The sequence below is a fragment of the Clupea harengus genome, chromosome 7, assembly GCF_900700415.2.
Source record: "Clupea harengus chromosome 7, Ch_v2.0.2, whole genome shotgun sequence".
Classification (NCBI taxonomy): Eukaryota; Metazoa; Chordata; class Actinopteri; order Clupeiformes; family Clupeidae; genus Clupea; species Clupea harengus.
In genome coordinates, this window is record NC_045158.1 from 17,281,747 (window position 1) to 17,301,123 (window position 19,377).

Consider the following 19,377-nt stretch of genomic DNA (forward strand, 5'->3'; position numbering starts at 1 on the left):
CCATGCCCTGACCTTAGAGATCCTGTGGGAACCACTGGTCAGCGGCATCAAAAGCTTGGGAGACCTGTTAAACCAGTGTACAGCTACAAAAAAAAGGATCCTATTGTTGCTCCTTGTTAATAAAAGCAGGGGGAGACAATTGATTGATAACACACAGTCCGACTGGGCAACAAAAAGAAGGGGCAGGGGCTTATGCTTAGGCTTCACCCAGACTGCATAAATGCTCTCAGCAACGACTCACTGCTGTGTGTCCGGCTCTCTGATGCTGTGTCTGATCTGCATTCTGCCCACAGGATTCAGCTCAGATGTCTGTCTGTGTTCTTAATTAACAACTCAGGGCATGGCAAACCTAGCTGACACTCATATCAGGGATGCACAGGGGTCTCATTTCCTGTCGCCCCGTCTTGTAATCGCCGATTTAAATCTGCTCATTCTTTGAACCGTGTCTTCTTCATGATGTAATAAACACATTTTAAATGTCCTCAAAAGCAAACAGCTGTGTTCTCTGTGGTTTGTGAGTGTTTCTGTTTGTGCATATATGTGTGTGTGTGTGTGTGTGAAAGAGAGAGAGAGAGAGAATGCAGGGTATTTCGCTTGAATCTCTTTGTTTGTGTACAGTATGGGCATGTTTAGGGGCCCATGGCCAAAATGATGAGCATCCCGGCTAATAGAGTTGTTTAAAGCCTAAGCCCCAAACAAAGGAGAACGCCGATCCAGGCAGCGCTTAATCTTTGCAACCTGTCAACTTCCTGATCCATCCCTCCAGTTGCCATGGATACTTGAACTCAGCAGCCAATCGGCTGAGCTCAGAGGCAGGCATGACCAACTGGATTAGGGGTGAATGGGGACCAGGCAGTACTCTGGATATGATGTTAAAGTAAGACGCTGATGAGATGTTTTTGTTGTTGTTTTCATTTCTTGTTTGTGCCCCGTGAGGGATGAGTAGTTTAGTCCTCTTTAGGGTCGGGAGTTTGAACAGAGCCTTGGGAACAAAGACTTCACAGTGGCAATGAAACTGAGATAATATGTGTAAAGTGAAGTACAGACATTTCATCAAGGTCATGGTGGTTCTGCCAATCCCAAAGAACTCTGATTCAAAAATGTGTTGTATTGTGTATGCAGTGCTTCATAGGAGTCCTATATGGGCTAAATTGTAAGGAATTAAATTAAGAAATTAGATTAGATTATAATATATTATGCATTCATTTAGAAATAAATATATTTCCACACAATTCACTTTTTTAACCTTAAACAAACCTTTATGTCAACAGACAACCTATGCACATGCTGACCTCCAAATGTAGTGTTGGACTCAGTGGTTTTGTAATGCCACAGACTGTCCACGGGGAGGCAGAAGTCAGTTTTTCTTTTTTTGGATGAACAGGCTTTAACTTCCACTGTGGCCTCAGTGAACCCAACACACAGATGGAAAGATTTGGCCCCATTCCAGCACATGCTTTTGTTCTGTCCTCACATAACTGAGCAAAACACATGCTTCTGCTCTGGCTGTGCTAAACTACTTTTATACTACTCCAGATCGAGCATTGACTGTTTTCCTGTCTTCACTTGGGAGTAAAGGGCGGTAATTTCTTTCCATTCTAATTAGGTTTTAATTTCAAACACATAAAACTTTTAATTATAGAAATGAACAGATTTAATGAAAGTAAATAACAAAACTATGAAGGAGCCATTGGCTTGGTAGTGATTCAGTGAACCGAATTCATGTGGGTATTGTAACATATCAGGTTTCTTATAAATGTCCTTTGTTGTTGAGCCCGCTGATCCTCTGTCAGCTCATGTTGCACTATTCTTTGCGCATGTGTCACACAAGCATTACATATCCTAAACATGTGCAGAGAAAGGAACACAAAGAAGAGACACACATAGACAGGGAGACAGACAAATTAATAGTAATTTGGATATTGCACATTTTTATTAAGCACTTGTGTGTTTTTTTCAGTACAGTATAGTATTTTTTTCAGTTTCTATATTTTTCACCTTTGAATATGTGTATATGCAGTTCTTTGTTCCACTTCATGGTTTCTAAGTTATCTCATTTGTTGTTTTCCTCTTTTGCTTGGAGCACCTTGCGCCTGTGTTTGACTGGAGGGGTCACAGCGTTGGAATGTTTCCAGGTCATGCAGAAATGGGTCAGATTGTTCCTCTTGTCAGTTCCTGTAACATCAGTGTAGCTAATGACAGAGGATGCTAAACTGTGCTACTGTGCATTACGTATGGATGTTCCTCTAGCTACATTGCACATCCCAAATGCTGTAAACTTTTACATGGTTAAATTGCTGACTCTTAAACTCACATCAGAGGAATTATCTGACCAAAATAATTTCTGTTTATATTCTGTTCGCTAATGGAGTTGACAATGGGGTATCTTCATGCAGCCTTCTATGTTAAGTAAGTTCAAAAGTGTAGGCATTAAAGTAACATATGACTAAGGAGGAGTGTTCTGTGTGAAGGTCTTTTTATGCTGTCCATGCATATACAGAAACATAGCCAGGTGCTTGTTTTATGTATGACACTTACCATTGATACGAAAGGGCCTGGATAAAGGTTGGTGGGTGGGTGAGAGAGAGAGGGCCTTGGTTTAGACTGACTGGAAAATGTCAATGTCTGAAATTTCCCAGCATGCTAAGAAAACTTTACAGGGCAATTACCGCGGGATTGTTTCCAGATGATTCTATCAGCTCTGGCTCGACAAAAGAAAAAAAAGAAGGGAAATGGTCTTTTCAGGCACTGACTGAGCTGATTGTTTCACATTTCATTTGTGGAGGTCAAAATCAAGTGAAACTGAAAAGAAAAAACTACCCATTCAGAGAAGGTGGTAGCTCAGCTTCAGATGACTCATTTCTCTAAAGCAGGATGTTTTTGCTGAGTCAAGATCTATTTTAGGAGCTGTTATTTTAGTATAATGATAGCGTGAACACTCTGTATGGTTTCTGGAGATTTGTAGCTTACAGAGTGGGGTCAGAATCACTAGTTTGAAAAACACATTCTCACACACTCACATACCACTGAAAAAAAGTCACATTTCACCTTTAGGACACAAGCTCATGGTAATTGGACTAGTGCGAGCACTACAAACGGTGTTATCTGTAACATCAGTAATCTGGTGCTCTGCCAGGCTCCCAGGTCAAGGTCCATTAAATGATCACATCTGTGTTTCCAGGGCAAAGCCTGCTTTCATTTCAACATCCACGGCCATTTACAGGCCTATCAGCATGAAGGCATGGGGCGCTCTTCACCATGTTGAAAACACACATCTACAGCAGAGCAGAGTCAAGGGGTTCAGCTGCTGAACTCTTTTAGCTCGACTGCAGCACATCCAATCCGTTTGGTTCATTTATGGGTTTGGTGAGAACATTTCCACATGACTTTTTGTTTTGATTCTAAATGCGTCATGGTGTCTGAGGGGAGAAAACCACAGTAGGGAGTGTGACCGTGTGCTTGGTGATGGACAAATATGGGGAAATAAATATTTTCTCTCCCTTTCAGGACGGTGGTGACACTTATTTGCCAGTAAACTCCCATCTTCTGATTTATTTCATCTAAACAAATAATGATTTTAATGACATGAAAGTTCCAATCGGAGTCCAGGGCCTGCATTTGTACATGGCAGGAAGACTAAGACTAAATAGACAGTGCCGTAGTGGGTCAAACATAACAAAGTGACATTAGTTATGCTGTAAATAAACGCATATTTTCACAATGTTTTGTGGATCCCTCGTCTGACTTGCTTGTGAAACAAAATCAGCCATTGCTTTGAATAGACTATAATTGACACAGAGCACAGTAACTGTAAATGATTGTAGATTTTCACAGAAGTGCTTTTTTACTGTCCTGAACATGGCCTGGAATCATTATGGTTTCATAGAAGTAATCACACAATGAGGCTTGAAATGAGAAAGCAAAGCACTTTAAACAGCAGTACGGGACTATTGGGCTGTTCTCGGGTCAGTGCCCAGGATTAACTAGAACAACAACTGAAGTAAATCATTACGACTGGAAGTTGTATTTACCTTATCTTGAAGTCAGGGGAGTCCAGGATACTCCCTCCTCCACAACAGCAATAATTTGGTGCTGACTCCATCATCAGGGTTGGAGGTGGGGAGAGTGTGGGAGCCCCATTTTCCCACTTATCAGTTTTCCAGCGTAGTCACCATCTGATCTGGAGGAAGCCCTGTGGTGTTAGCACCGCAGTTTGCATTCATTGACCGGTGAGTTGTATCCATGGGAAACCCACCGACAGCAATGAATGTTTATTGCAGCCATTATGGCAGCTTTGTGAAACCCCAAACTGACTCAGCGGCGGGTCTCTCGAGATGGCTGCCTCTACGAGACTTCATGTTCACCGGCTGCTTCCTGCCTCGCCGGGAGGAGAAGAGACGGCAGCCCCCTCGGGGTACAGTCAACGGTCGATGGTTTATATCAAAGGCTCAAACTCACCGACAGCGTTGAATGTTCACCGAAGGCGCCAGATAATTCAACTCAAACAGGTTCATGTGCTTATAAAAAAATTGTTAATAAAAAGCTGAATTTTAGTGCCTAGTGCCTCTGCTCAACTTTCATTCAGCACTGACTTGAAGGCTCTGTTGGGTCTCCGTTTGTGGTCATTTTGCAATTATGATTGATAGAACAAGGAAAGAACATTTAAGGAAAATGAAAGTCAGATGGACGTGTACTGTATATGTATACACTCCACCTTGAACAGGATGCCATAGAAGACACTGAGAGCATCTGACAACATTCCGACCACCGATCATCTAAAAAATGCATAGTGTACCCATCGACCCACATCTTACCAAAGCTCTCAGCTCACCAGGGGGGGGGGGGGGTTGGGGGAGGAGACAGCGGCAAGACCCCCTGCTCCCCCACTCTGAGAGCCAATTACCCAGCCAGCCTGATGGCAAAAGCGTGTTTGCGGGGAGCTGCGCGGTGAATCATTCAGGGATTTTGGAGCTTTTGTGCTGCACTGCTCCCGTTACCCTGAGTTGAACCCCAGTCTCGGCTTCCTGTGAGCAGTCCTCTGAGATGGGTAGAAAAAAGTGAGGGAGGAGAGAGAGTGAGAGAAAGAGAGAGATGATAGAGAGATGGAGGGGCGGGGGGGGGGTTAGGGTGTGTATGGTCGGAGATAAGGTATTTGTCGAGAGGGGGGAAGAAAGAGAGATAGTGTGTGTAAGAGGGAAGAGGAGTTAAGGGAGTGGGGGAGAAAAGAGAAAAAAAGGATGGAGAGCAATCATGTATTATTAATGCACACCTTCATTTGTCAGTTCTGCCAAGCAGCAAAACCTTGCACTGTTTTCTCTACTTGCTTTTGACACAGCTAATGCTCTTCAGTCCCTCTCCAGAATGACAGTAAGAGCTGCTTTGTGTTCTAAAGGCGAGACGCGTCCATGATTTAAATATCTTACTATGAGTTCTTATTAAAATTAAAGATTGCATTTTGTTTTATGTGAGGCTTTTAAATGAAGTGTGCCACCGCAGAAGGATTACAGGCCAGACGTGAAGCCTCTGTTTCTTTAATTCAGTTCACCATTACAGAAGAAGAAAACTCAAGTAGATAACCAGACCTCAGAGAAACCCTCAACCGGCAGGGTTCCACCAGCTTCAGGACGTCTACCACATATCTCTGTCCCTTTGACTAATGCAGAAGACTGATAGATGCCCTTTTGGAGGGTGCCCCAGTTCCCCCTGATCCTAGAGTGTGTATGGGAGTCGAGGAGATGCTGGAAATGGTATGGAACGGTACAGAATTCTGCCTGTTAATGCAGAGTGATCTGCCGTGGTTTCGTGTGGAAAGTGCGTGTCTGTGTGTGTGTGTGACAGAGAGAGAGAGAGAGAGATAATGTGCATGTGTGTGCATCCTCAAGTAATTTACACAGACACACACACATACACACACACACATGTAAACACATATTTTAAAAATAATCTTCATCAGTCATTCATCTATACCTGGTACTCTCGCCCCTTTTCTCTCTGTGTTTGTCAATGTGTGTGTGTGTGTGTGTGTGTGTGTGTGTTTATGTGAATATGAGCATACACTGGGACTCAGATAATCCTCTCCAACATCACATTTGGGAAGCTCTGCCTCTGTGCCTTATCAGTCCCCCCACACCTGCACAGCCAGACAGTGAGTGGCAGACACATTGTGTTCACCGCTTTAGGTGTGGGGCTTAAGGTAGCCAGCCAGTAGCACATATCTTAGTCTAATGGTGCATAGCAAGGCCTTCTCTTTTAGACCTGTGGAGAAGGCTCTTTATCCTAAGAAGTGAACTGTGCTTCCATGACAAATTTCGCTGGTGTAGGTTACAGATCCACTGCCAGTGCAGGAGAAATTCATGAGAAGGGTGTGCCGTGAATATGACATGCACTGCATAAATGGACATGTTAGAGCTGAAAGTGACAAAATGTCATTGAAATTAATTTGCCACTAGCAGACAGCAAGCGATAATCTCTCATCTGTGTGCTTCACTATGCCCACTTAACACGAGCACTGAAACAGGGGAAGAGGTCACACCAAACATCTGCTTTGGAACCTCATTGAGCCTTTTGGCCCTCACTGGGTCTAAAGAGCAGCAGGTTTGTGTGAGTAAGGGCTGTTTAAGGAGATGAATATGTATTAGAGTTCTCTAGAAGCAGCCGTGTTGGCTGGATTAAGCCGTGACATTCCTCCCCCATCTTCCGCCTCCATCGCTGTGGCTTCTCCTTATTGTTTTGGGTCAGGCTGATTGACCCTCAAATCTTTGAGCTGTCAGAGCTTTTAGGAGACAATCTTCCAAGATGGACTCATAGCCTGATCACAGACCCTGACCCACTTATCTGCGTAATGGTGTGTTTGCTTGAGCTGTGAGATTGCCTTTGTTGAGAGAGTTTGAGTTTAAGTGTATACATGTGGGTGTGTGTGTGTGTGTGTGTGTGTGTGTGTGTGTGTGTGTGTGTGTGTGATTGCACATGTATGTGTCACAACAATCAGCACCACTTTCATTCCTTCAATAGGCTTCTTTTCCCTGTTATCTGTGGTGAAAAATGGTAATGACACAAAAGGACGCTACTGCCGTCAGCTCTCATAAGCTTTCGCAGTTCTGTAGTAATGACTGCAGGACAACCAAAGCCTGACAAACAAAACGCTGATGATGCCATGCTGTAAATGTTTTCCTCAAGGTTGTGTGGAACCAAACAAAAGCTAAATGCAGTACTTGTTTGGGAGGATTAATCCAGCTTTAATCTCCTCTGTAGACGCCACACTGTCATGCTATTTGCTTCAGGCTGTGGATAATCTCCATCTCTCTGCTCTTGCTACACTCTTTACTATAATAGATGGTGTTTTCGGAAGTCTGTTTGTGTGAAAAAATGTGTGTGTGTGTGTGTGTGTGTGTGTGTGTGTGTGTGTGTGTGTGAATCTGATTCACCATTCTTTAGTATTTAAAATGTATATTTATATTGGAGTGAATTAACACTTTCTCTGCATATGTGTGTGTGTGTGTGTCTGTCTGTGTATGTGCTACTGCTGTGCATCCCTTCATGAGGGTACTCGTCTCTAAGCTTCTCTCTCGTTCCCTCCTTCAAGTTAATGTTTATGGCAGTAATGACCTCACAGGCCCATAAACGTCACTCACTGACGTACTTAACGCACACTCTGCACTCAGGGGCACTCTTGAGTCTGTAACTCAACCCCATGCTGTCAAAGACACATAGACGTCCGGCCTGCTTTCAGCCGAGGCTCCCTCTCGCACCCTCTCCGCCTAGACGCAGGTCAGACTTTTATTTTGTCTAAGACTGGCAGGGATTTGTAATGGAGATGAAGGTGTGATTGTGCATGTATGTGTGTGCATGTATGTGTGTGTGTGTGTGTGCGCGTGTGTGTGTGTGTGCGTGTGTGTGTGCATGTGTGTGTCAAATGTATGAGAAAAAGAGAGAGAGCGTGTGTGCGTGTATCATCTATACACTTATTCTCCCAGTGTCCAAAGGTTAGAGGATGAGCTTTGAGTGAATCACCAGGAGAACTAAAACCTCGCTGGATTAAAGTGAAGTATATGGGATGAGTAAGAAAGCATTAGCTAATGTGGAATGAGCTTTACATACATACATACATACATACCTGTCAAATGTCTTAGTGTAGCAAATTGTATTTAGTAGAAAATGGCCATTGCTCTGTCCCCTCTCTCGCTCTATCTATCTATCCCCCTCTCTGTCTCTGCAATCATTTATTATGGTTTAATCCTAAATTATTACAAACCTTTGCCTTGCAGGTCTTATCTCCAGCTGAGGCTTCCTCTCTGTCTAGTAAGTCTTAGAGCTTAGTCACACACACACACACACACACACACACACACACACACACACACACACACACACACACACACACACACACACACACACACACACACACACACACACACACACACACATTGGATTCAGGCCCCATATTTCTCATACGAGGACTTGCTAATCAAGAGCTGCCTTAATACAGTCAGACCCAGGTCATCCTCCAGTATGGAGAAAGTCTGGCTTATCTGTCATTTATTCATTAGCCTGGCTGGCTACACATATTAACGACTGGGGATGTCACAATGTGTTACCCAGCAACTGCTGATTTGGGAGTATTTAAAAGTCCAGAATCAACTGGACATCAATTATATTAGACAGAACCAACGGCGTGCTCAGAATTACTCTGGCTCAGTGGTTTTGTGCCCCATTTACATACAATTGCATATGCAGCTCTGTGTGACAGGCCAAAATGTATTAAATATAGCTGTTGGGACGTTAGAGCCTTAGTGCCCTGGGGAAACATTTATGCTTTTGCATTGATAATTCATGCAGACTCCCAACGGGCGCCCACGACTTATGTCTTAATGACACTGGCAGTCGTGCTCTGAACTGTGCAAGAGTTAATTTTCAACTAATTTCAAATGCATTTTCACTCTTCATGAGGTTTTATCCTCTGACTTCTGTTCTCTTTAGGTAAACACAGATGTTGGCTGGGGACACCTGTGTTCAAAAGGTCAAAAGATATCAACACAACAGTCCCAGTAGTTCCCATTTCCATTCTGATTCATCTGTCGGGCTTCGCCTCCATGATTTTTGTACTGACCCACTTCCTCACCACCTGGCTCCTGATATCAACCATGGTCTGTATATGTATCGAGATCAATTTAAACAAGTACATGTTTTTTTTCCTATTCCTTCTGAATACCACATCGCTCAGATTTAGGCTTGTTATCGCCAGTCAACTATAGACATATGCTTCCTCAAATGCAGTGCCTCCAATTTCACTTCCTAATTTTAAGTAGATATATCTACAAACAAACAGCATTACTATGGAGAGTAAAAAGAACACTATTTAATGGCCTTCATGGGAGAGAAAGAAGTTATCATCTAGATACGTCTAGAGTGTGGCATCACTGAAATATTTAGTCTGCGGTTTGGAGAGAAAGGGGGGAGGGGAGTGTGTGAAGAAGGAAGTCTTCAGTATATAGGAGACGGAGGAAATGAGCATTTGGTGTGGGTTTAGTGGGAGTGGGAAAGGCAGACTGAATGTGAAACTAGACGCGTGGAGAGGCGCCGGCGTTTGTTTAAAATGTGTGGGTGTGGGAGTGTCTGCATGGAGCAGAGAGAGAGAGAGAGAAAGGGAGGGGGGGGGGGTTGAGAGCGAGTTGTGTGCGTCCACTAGGTCAAGTTCACGCTGCTATTGTGTCTGTTTTATGTGATGAGCTTTTGCCATCGCATCTGTTCTGTGGGAGCAGATGCCATTCTAGAATCGCCTGATCTGCGTAATCTGCACAAAATGCCCTCAGATCTGAGCAGAGAGCTCACCTCACTTCACCAACTGCCACATTTCACTTCACCTCCATTTTTTCTTTCTTTAAACAAAAAAACAAAAAATACAAGAATGCGTGGACCATTTGCTAAGCCTATGGGCTCCAAGGAACACACAAAGTAGCCTCTGTGAACACCCATTACGGAAGTTAAACAACTTAAATTGGGTTTAATTGTATGAGTCTGGGTGAGTATGATCTTATCAAAACACACCGCCCTGGCTGCATTTAGGCACAGAAGCAGGGAGGTCAGCCAGAGGTCTTTGGCTATAGTGGGTCGGCACACGCCGCCTCAGCCCTCGATTGCCAGCAGGCAGGCCAAAGCACTTACATCCCATAGGCATCAGGGAACACAGCCATAGATTTTGAACCCTGAGAATGATGTCACAACCAATATCTTTGGCTCCGTCTCACATCAAAAGCGAATATATAAGCACATACAGACTTTATATTGAAAGAGTTTTTGTTTTGTTACAGCCTAGTGAGGGCAAATCTACACCTATGGCTCTATTGTAAGTGGTCTGTCTCCAGTGCCACTGTCGCTTTAAATGCCCCCCCCTCTCTCTGTCTTCACAGCCACCTCCTCATACCTGTGGGTCAGGTAAATAGAGGAGAGGTCAGACAGGCCGCCAGTGCCACTGAAACAACACCATACTGGCCCCTCCACAGACTTCCTGGTTCTCACGGTTTCAGCCTGACCGGCGCTGATGAGAATGCCCAGACGACAAACCATGCTGATCTGACACAAACGGAAAGAGGAACTGCTCACTCCCAGGGCCATCTCACCTCTAGTCTAGTCCTCCCCAACGCTAGAGTTTCCAGTCATTGTAACACTAGACCACAAACGGACATCCACCAGAGCGGTCAGTCCACAGACGGCATGTTTTTTTTTTTCTTTCCTTTTCAATCAGTCCAATCAAGAATGGTAGGGGACGGGGCCTTAACAGGATTCCATGAACCTTGAATTAGGGCAGGAGATAGGATTGGGAGCGAGAGGGGGGTTTAAAAGAGAAAGGGGGGGGGGGCTCTAAGTGCTTGTATGTCACTGGCCTGAGAGAGTAGCAGCAAGAGGGGTGGTGGGGGTTGGGGGTGGAGGGGAATAGAGGCTGCGCCCCAGCCAGAGGTGATGTTCCCAAACCCAAACATCGTTTTATGGCATTGTGTGGATGGCAGGGCCCGGGAGCTGGGCTGTAGACACCGGACATGTGTAAGGGACTCTTCCCCTTTTTTTTAGTGAGCGTGGCACAGCTTCTCATCAAAGGCACTCATTTCCTGTGCAGTACGACCCTCTTACACACTCACACACACACACACACACACACACACACCACACACAGACACAGACACAGACCCACACACATCCTGTCCTTTTTCCCATCCCCCCACATAGAGCCGTGGTCCACTGATCTTGCCCCTGCTCCGCTCTTACTCACACACACGCACACACACACACACAAACACATACGCACGCACACACACACACACACACACACACACACGCACACGCACACGCACACACACACACACAACGGCAGTATTACAAGCTTTGTATTTGCTGGCAGGAGACTGGGGATCCTTATTGTGCAGGGGAGTGCTAGTGACAGAAGGATGAATCACTGTCTGGTGTCTATTCAAATACAGGTAGTGTAGGCAGGCTGAGGAGGGGGGAAGCATCAACGAGACCAAACGGAAAAAAAACATATGCAATGGGACCCTCACAGCACAGTATCTCCAAAGAAATCAATAACCAACATCCAACAGTCTGGAACGTTCAGGGATCTGTGGTGTTTTAGTTTGATCACACTGCCTAATGATGCTTCTTGTGTGTGACTCACAGATAAGGAAATGTTTAGAGTGTATGTGTGTTTGTGTGTGTGTGTGTGTGTGTGTGTGTGTGTGTGTGTGTTCGTACCGGCATGTGTTAGGACTGTGCAGCGAGACTCAACATGTTTCGGCATTTCCCAGCCTCTGCCATAAACGGCTAAAAACCGGGGGAGGAGATTTCACAGTCTTTGATGGTTAGAAATGATCACACAGAAATTCGGCCACGCACACAAAGCACAGACACAGACACACACCAACATATTAAACACTCTGGCACATTTGATCTCACACATGGACATGATAAAAGTTTTGACTTTGGTCTTCTGGATTAGCTTTTCTTCGGAATTGGAACTGTTTTACTGAACAACTGGACATCTCACTCGCACAGCTGTGTCTGAAAAGGTGTTCTTCGCTTGGTATTTGTGTCCTGCTGGGTTGCTGTCAGTATCTCACCCAAACAGACGGTTTTACAAATTAAAGGCTTTGGACAGAGGCAGGCGTGATAAAAAAAGGAACGGAGGGAATTTCCTGTCTCTCGTTTTCTATGATGCCTGTGTCTGTGACAGGGCCAAAACATGAAACCTTCTTTGAGGAAAATGGTGCACTTAAAACAAAAAATATCTACTTTCCACATAATAACACTCCAGTCATGCCTCGATTTACACACTGTGTATGTATTATCTATGTACATCCAATCCGTAGAAGAAAAACACATGTAGTGGAAGAGTAGTGGAAGAGAAGAGAGAGAGAGAATGAAAGACCGCGTGAAAAGCCACCCCTAATTCTGCGCCTTTTGAGACGCTAGTCACAAACTGGAGCATGGCCACCTCTAACCCCCAGCGCTCCCCTTTCCCCTCCTCCACTGGCCCGGCCTCAGCAGCTGGCTGACCCTCAGCGCTGTTGGGCGGTCATTAGGCTGACCTGACCTGTCTGGATGGGGCCACCACTTTTGTCCACTGTCTGGATCTGTCCGCAACCCCCTGCCCCCCTCCAGTCTCCCCCCGCGCGCCACCCCACCCCAATCTCGTTGTCTGTGGCGAACAACGTGGCTTAGACAGGGACTCCCTTTCACCCCCTCACCTCCCCGGCATACTCACACACACACACTCTCACACAACCACACACACACACACAAAACACACACTGCACCCGAGTGACCAAGACAGTTCTCACTGATGCATCGTTTTTTCTTTTTGTCTGCAGAAGTACTCTCGAGAGTCGGCTTAGCTGTGCTCTGAAAAACAACTCTACATCTTCCAACTTCCGACTTTGGAAAACTCCACTCCTCTGCTCCACTCTTCAGCACTCATCCCTATGCTCTTGCAATTGTGCTAGAAAAAGAAAACCTAGCCTTACATCAGCACGAGCATCAAAACACCAGCTGTGTAAAGTAGAGTAGGGAGAACTAGTGGAAATCATAATGGTTTCATTCTCACCTTCAGTTGGATACACTTGAGAGAGAGAGAGAGAGCATACTACCCTGCATGTGAGAGCATAACCCCTCATTCAGAGCTTAGATAACAGAAAAGCAAACAAGCGTGTGCCGAAGGAATGCACTCGTTGAACTGCTGTGGAGCAACTGAAAGCTCTCAGTGGAGTCTGGTGGACCTTGCCAAGAGCTCCATGACATTACGTCGACGTGCTCAATGGTACGAATGCGAATGCACAAAAATGAATGAGTTTAGAAAATGAATGGTACTCACCTGTGAGAGCGCACAAAATGCCTCAGTAAAGTCACTGAAATCTTTTTTGGTTGTTCTTTCTTCAAGTGAATCTAAAAAAGTAATAAACTTTAAAAAAAATTATATAAAGGAAAAATAAAAAAGTAGGCTCCATAACCATGTAGAAATCAGAAGTTCCGACGAGCGTATGCTGACTGAGGAGTTGGACGGGATGTTTTCTTTCTGTCTCTGTCTTTCAATCTTTTTCTTTCTCTCTGTCTCTCTCTTTCCCTCTTTTCTTCCTCTGTCATGCTCTCATACTTAAGTCTCCTGCAGTCGAGGACACACACACACACACATACAGACACACACACAAAGCACACTGAAGGCACAAAGAGTACTCCACCGCACCACACTCCAAACAGCCCTGTCTGTGTCTTGTAATGAACTATATACGACTATGCTGATGGACAGGAGCAGATTTTGTCAGGTGACTGGGCTAGAGCTCACCCCATTGGCTGATCCCCTGCAGCCCGGGGCTAGCGGCTTCCCATTGGCCGGGTGGAGTGACTGAAAGAGCCATCTCTCACTATTAAAGACTACTGTTGAGCACAGAGGCAGGGCAGGGTAGTGGCTCTGCAGACTGTCACACAACCCTTAATCAGCGTGAGAGAATCCTTAGTTAAACTTCCATTTTCTTTCTCCAGAGACGTCTTTATTTAAAACTTGATCATTGTATCTCACCATTAAAGTGACACTTTGTTTTTTTAAACAGAATAAAGCCACCAATTCAACTCTGTGTGGTTTTCATCTATTTGTTTTCAGCTGCTGTGCACAAAGAAAAACAACAAATTGGACTCTTGACATGGCAGAATTATTATATGTTCTCTGTCCTCCAGTAGTTAACTAGCAATAGCTATAATAACTTCATGAAAGAACAACTATATAAACCTGTTGTAAACTAGCAGTAATGTCGCTGTTTATTGCATCAGCCCTATAAATAAAAAAAACGAATAAATCAATACAATTACAAGAACTTTAATTATGAAATAATTGTATACATTTGAAAATATGATTAGTTGGCATATTGAAATATTCCAAGGAATATTCCAGTGAATATTGGAAAGTGACAATGTTGTAACTTTTTAAAGCAGCAGGTTCCTAATGCTATTCAAATCTTCTTTAAATATAAGGTCCTAATTTCTGTGGTCGAGGTGTGAGTATCTCGTGAGTTGTTCTGGATAAAAGCTCGAGTGTCTTAGCTCCACGCTCCACTGCGTTTTCTCAGCCATCATGACATGCGATGACGAACAAGAGGCTCCGGGAGTGACGCCAAACGCTTTCATTCACATCTGATAAGATCCTCGTGCTCCCGATAAAACCCCCACACTCCGCTCAGAGCATCACAGTACATCTCATTTTGAAAGCGGCAAATTTCTTTTGTGTTTGACAAAGCAAAAAAAAAAAAGTGTCTTAGAGAGTGTGTGTCCCAGTGTGAACAATGGCAGAGACTGGAAATGGAAAAAGGCATATGAAAATGACTGGGTTGAATATGCCCTTAATCATTGATTGAAAATGTTCTCATATTCTGACCATGGAGACAGACCTAGTGTTCAAGTCTGACAGATGATATGCGACATATTTAAAGATGAGTTTTTTTGAGTTCACATTGAGCGTTTGAGTAAGCTTTCAGATGGAAACATAGAGCATTGGGCTAGTCGAGTATTCAATGTCACCTAGAAATGTCTTGGTCTAGCTATACCAGATCTAGCTATACCAGATCATAATCCACAGATTCCATGGGACTGAAAGCTGCTGTTGGTTTTATGTTATCCTGAAGATGCTGTTGATGTTTGCCTCACAGGTGACTCATACAAGAAGACAAAAGACCATTCTCCAGTATTCTAATTCAGTGCTGTTAAGTATAGTTCGTTGAGTGACGTTGAGCCTTTTGTGTTTGAAGCTCCTGTTACAGTAGTGCTGTTTTAGATGACCTTCAAATTCAGTGAAACCAGAATTTGCAACATCTGTTTTTTAATGTGACCTAATGCAAACTGTGAATTGTGGGTAGTGTAGTTCAATAAGAGCTGGAACGGAAGGAACGAGAATAATAAAACAGTGTAGAAGGGAACAAAGACATCTGTGGTTGTCGAGGTGGAGCTTAGTGTTCAGAGAGCATAAAAAAAATCAACATCTGGGGCGTCTGGGGCAGCAGTCACCACATGTGTGACTGGATCCACACACACACAAAACCTCTGTCCAGTCTAAAGTTAAGTAACAGTAGTTGGTAATAATGTGGCAGTGTGAACTGGTTTTTGTGAAGTCAATAGTATAAATGTATGTGTCTATGTTACAAATAGGGGATAAAATGAGAAGAATTAATAGAATAGGGGAATTGAGCAACAAACAACAGATTTGGCACAGTACATAACTTTAGGGTATGAACATGCTGAGGAACAGAACAACAGAACATGCTGAGGAGAAATACCAAATTCCAGGTCTTGTTGATGCAACCTCAACAAACAAAGAAAGATTAGAAACCCTCTCTTAAACAAAACTGCTGCCTCTCTGCCAAAAAAAAGTTATCTCTGCAGTCTTCTTTAGTTTTTATAAAAGTGCATTGCTAGCTGTTGATACCAGAGGGTGTGTCTGAGAAGTATGGGGTTTTATTCCAGAGTGTGGCATTAGTAAGGGGGAAGGGGGAGCGAACAGGATGGGGAGCAGCATTCATAACCCCCCCCCCCCCTTTTCCAAAATGAACCCTGTGAACCTACCCTGGAATGCTACTGATTAGAGTCTTCCTGTTCAACTAGTTCAAGAGAGGACTTCTGTTTACTGAGGTGTGCACTCCAGGTGGGTCTCCCTCCAGATCTCCATACCTGACAGCTCTCGCCTGTTTAGAGACCAAATCATTTAAAAGAGAAACAACTCTAAAAACAAACACGTAGTAGACTGCCCCGTTTCTTGACATCATTGTTTATGTAGGGCGTAATATAGGCAGTCCCATTCTGGGTGTAGAGGTTTTTTGCTGATTTGCACTGGAGGTTTATCAGACTGTCTTTGCGGTCCTCGCAAAGCGTATATTTAGACTTTTTCGGCCATGTGGTTGGACTGAGCCGACCGCTCCCCTCGGCCGAAGGGAGCCCGTATAGCCGCCCGTCGCCTTACGTTGCCTCCCTCTGCCTGCTGGCTGCTGGTTTATATTTTGGCAGCCCACAGCTTGGGCCCAAACGAGAGCCACATGGCCTCGGCTCTAACCCCTCACCTCACCTCCCCCCCATCCACACCCCCACCTCCTCCATGCCCCATTCTGCTCGCAGTCCCATAACACACACACACACACACACACACACAGAGAGAGAGAGAGAAAAAGAGAGAGAGAGAAAGAGAGAGAGAGAAAGAGAGAGAGAGAGAGAGAGAGAGAGAGAGAGAGAGAGAGAGAGGATTATAGTGAGGGAAAGCCCTTCTCCGCGCTCAGGGCGCATTTTTACCCCGTACACACCAGTCACAACACCGCCACATTCCACCAGTGCTCTGGTCAATTAGGGCCGCTCAGCTTCTCCCCTGACAGGGAGTTTCGGTCGCACCCTCACCGCGCTCCTTGCTATAACAGGATTTTCCTCGAGTAGAGCCTGATTGAACCTAGCTAATGAGTTCTTCAGTTTTTTTTTTCTTTTTTCCTTAGCTGGAACTGGGCAGTCAGCACTTTCAATGTGATATAATTTGGGTTTGATTTGGTTGTTTGTTTGGGTCATTTTAAAAGTCCTACGATACATGCAAATTAAGTCATGTGCATATCTATGTGTTTAATGTGAACTTCTCTCCTTAAGTCATTTGGGTTGATTTAAAAGACGTGTACATGTCCATGCCTCTCTTTTTGGATCATAGAGTATCCGTTTCACTGCATTTACATAATTGGTGTGATGTACATGGCATATCTTCCTTCAAACAGCAGTTCTGTGCAGGCATGAATATCTGATGTAGTGGTTACAGTTTCATCAGGAAAAACTTCAAAAACACATCCACAGATCTTGAGGTGAATGACATCATATTATGAAGACTCATTATTAAAACTGCCTTACAGAGGAGAGAATGGACTCAGACATAATGCAAAAGGTCATGCAGAAACACTTTTAATGGGCCATTGTAAAGAAGAATTCCTGTAAAAATGTATTAGAGTTGGCATGGTGAACTGCCACTTGTGTGTTGGCATCTGCTTACAGTTACTGCACAGCCATATTACATCAAATCCATACTGTGCTAAAAGTGTTCTAGAGCTTTCTCTCACCCTCTTTCTCACCACAAGTATGTTCTCCATCTAAAAGACTTTGTGTTCCCTGACATGTTCCCCACCCCCATTGCACACACACACACACACATGCACACGCACACGCACACGCACACGCACACGCACACGCACACGCACACGCACACGCACACGCACACGCAAAGCTCCATACACATTCAAGGGGAACTGGGGGGCCCCCTGACCACATCCTGCAGCTGTCTTCTGGAGGATAGACTCTACTCAAACAGCCTTAACCAGGGCTATTACCTTTGCTCAATCAGGAAAAAACCAGTGTGAACCAGACCTGTTTCATCAGTTTAATAACGTTCAACCAACACACTGTATGTCACATATGTAACACAAGCTTAACCAAACAAACTAGAGCCATCCCCTTTACTGTCTTTAACTTAAGTGCTCATGACAAATATCATAGAGGTTTTAAGCAGTTTTATATTTTTATAATATCCGACAGCCCTGCCATCCTCATGACTAATTCAGTTGTGTCAATTCAGCTTCTAAAATGTCAATTAAGCTTGCAACTAATTTTATGTCAAGCAATCTATCGGTCAAACCAATGCTATTTACATCACATTAACTATGACATATGCATCAATCTATCTGTATTTATTAATGCTATTCAGTAGGTTGCAAAAAGTTCCAATTGAAAGGGTCATCCCAATGTTTGGAAATGCAATATTTCTTTATAATGACCGCTACAAAAAAAATTATGACCGCTGCCATTGGGTTTCTTGGGCTTCTAATTCACATGCTTCATATCATTCTACAAGTAGTCTATTCACTTACCTTTACAAAAATGTATTGTTACATGATCTCAGTAAGTAATACGTTGCAACACCTGAAATTTTAAAGTTCTATTTCCATGAAACAATTTTTTTGTCAGCAGAAGCCATGGAACTGGCACATATCATAACAGGCTTATATATACATATGAATAAGCAAAACCCAGTACACTTCTCATATGCTTCCTCCTGGGTCATAGGCTAAGTCACCATGATATCTATCAGTGTTCAGAATGTCACCAAACTGTTGTTATCTTTGTAAACAGGGCCAGTAGGCTCTGCAAGGTACCAATTATGCCAAATGAACCCCAGTAACACCAAATAATGTGGTACAGAGACAATTGTGATTGTTCTTTTAACAAAAACGGCTGTCATCCAATGGAGTGATCATGGTGTTTTGCCGTGTGTCCTGCACCGTTGCCACTAGTCAGACCCCTGTCAGCAGCTTTTTGGCCGAATGAGCATGTTGAATCGGTGATGGAGCCCATTGGTGAGAAACGTATTCAGTGCAAATGGAACTGAATTTTTTAAAATCAGAGGTTTCATTTATCTCCAGCTCTTGACACAGGTTTGGGTACGTATGAGCTAGTTGGACGTTGGCTTTAGTCTTCGCTGTGTGTTCAAGTGCAGTGGCCCAGACACAGGCGACGTGAGGTGATGCAACAGTCGGACTTCGTCACCGCTAGTTCTTTGATGTTGGTTTGGTGTGTATCAGGCTTTAGTCTCTCAGCAGAAACTTAGTTTGGAACACAAACTTAAACAGGTGGTGCCCGCATGGGAATACCTTCTGCACAAATACCTGTGCAAAGCTATTTACCTGTTTTCACTGACTGTTTTAAAGCAACATTATGTTATAACTTCCGAATCATTTCGATGGTACACTGACTTGTATTGGGGGAATTGCATCTGTCACTGCCACTTCGCGCCCAGAGTGCCTAGTATTGCCTAACTATGTTTAGCCTCTCATGAGAACT

General features: G+C 44.0%; 1 long non-coding RNA gene across 1 annotated transcript; it reads right to left on the bottom strand.

The window, feature by feature from the left end:
* Positions 1-1,904: 1,904 nt before the first annotated feature.
* Positions 1,905-14,067, bottom strand: LOC116221102. The gene is made up of 2 exons (XR_004164020.2): positions 13,358-14,067; positions 1,905-5,038 (listed from the first exon to the last, which is right to left on the bottom strand). It is a non-coding gene; the product is annotated as an uncharacterized LOC116221102 (long non-coding RNA).
* Positions 14,068-19,377: the final 5,310 nt, after the last annotated feature.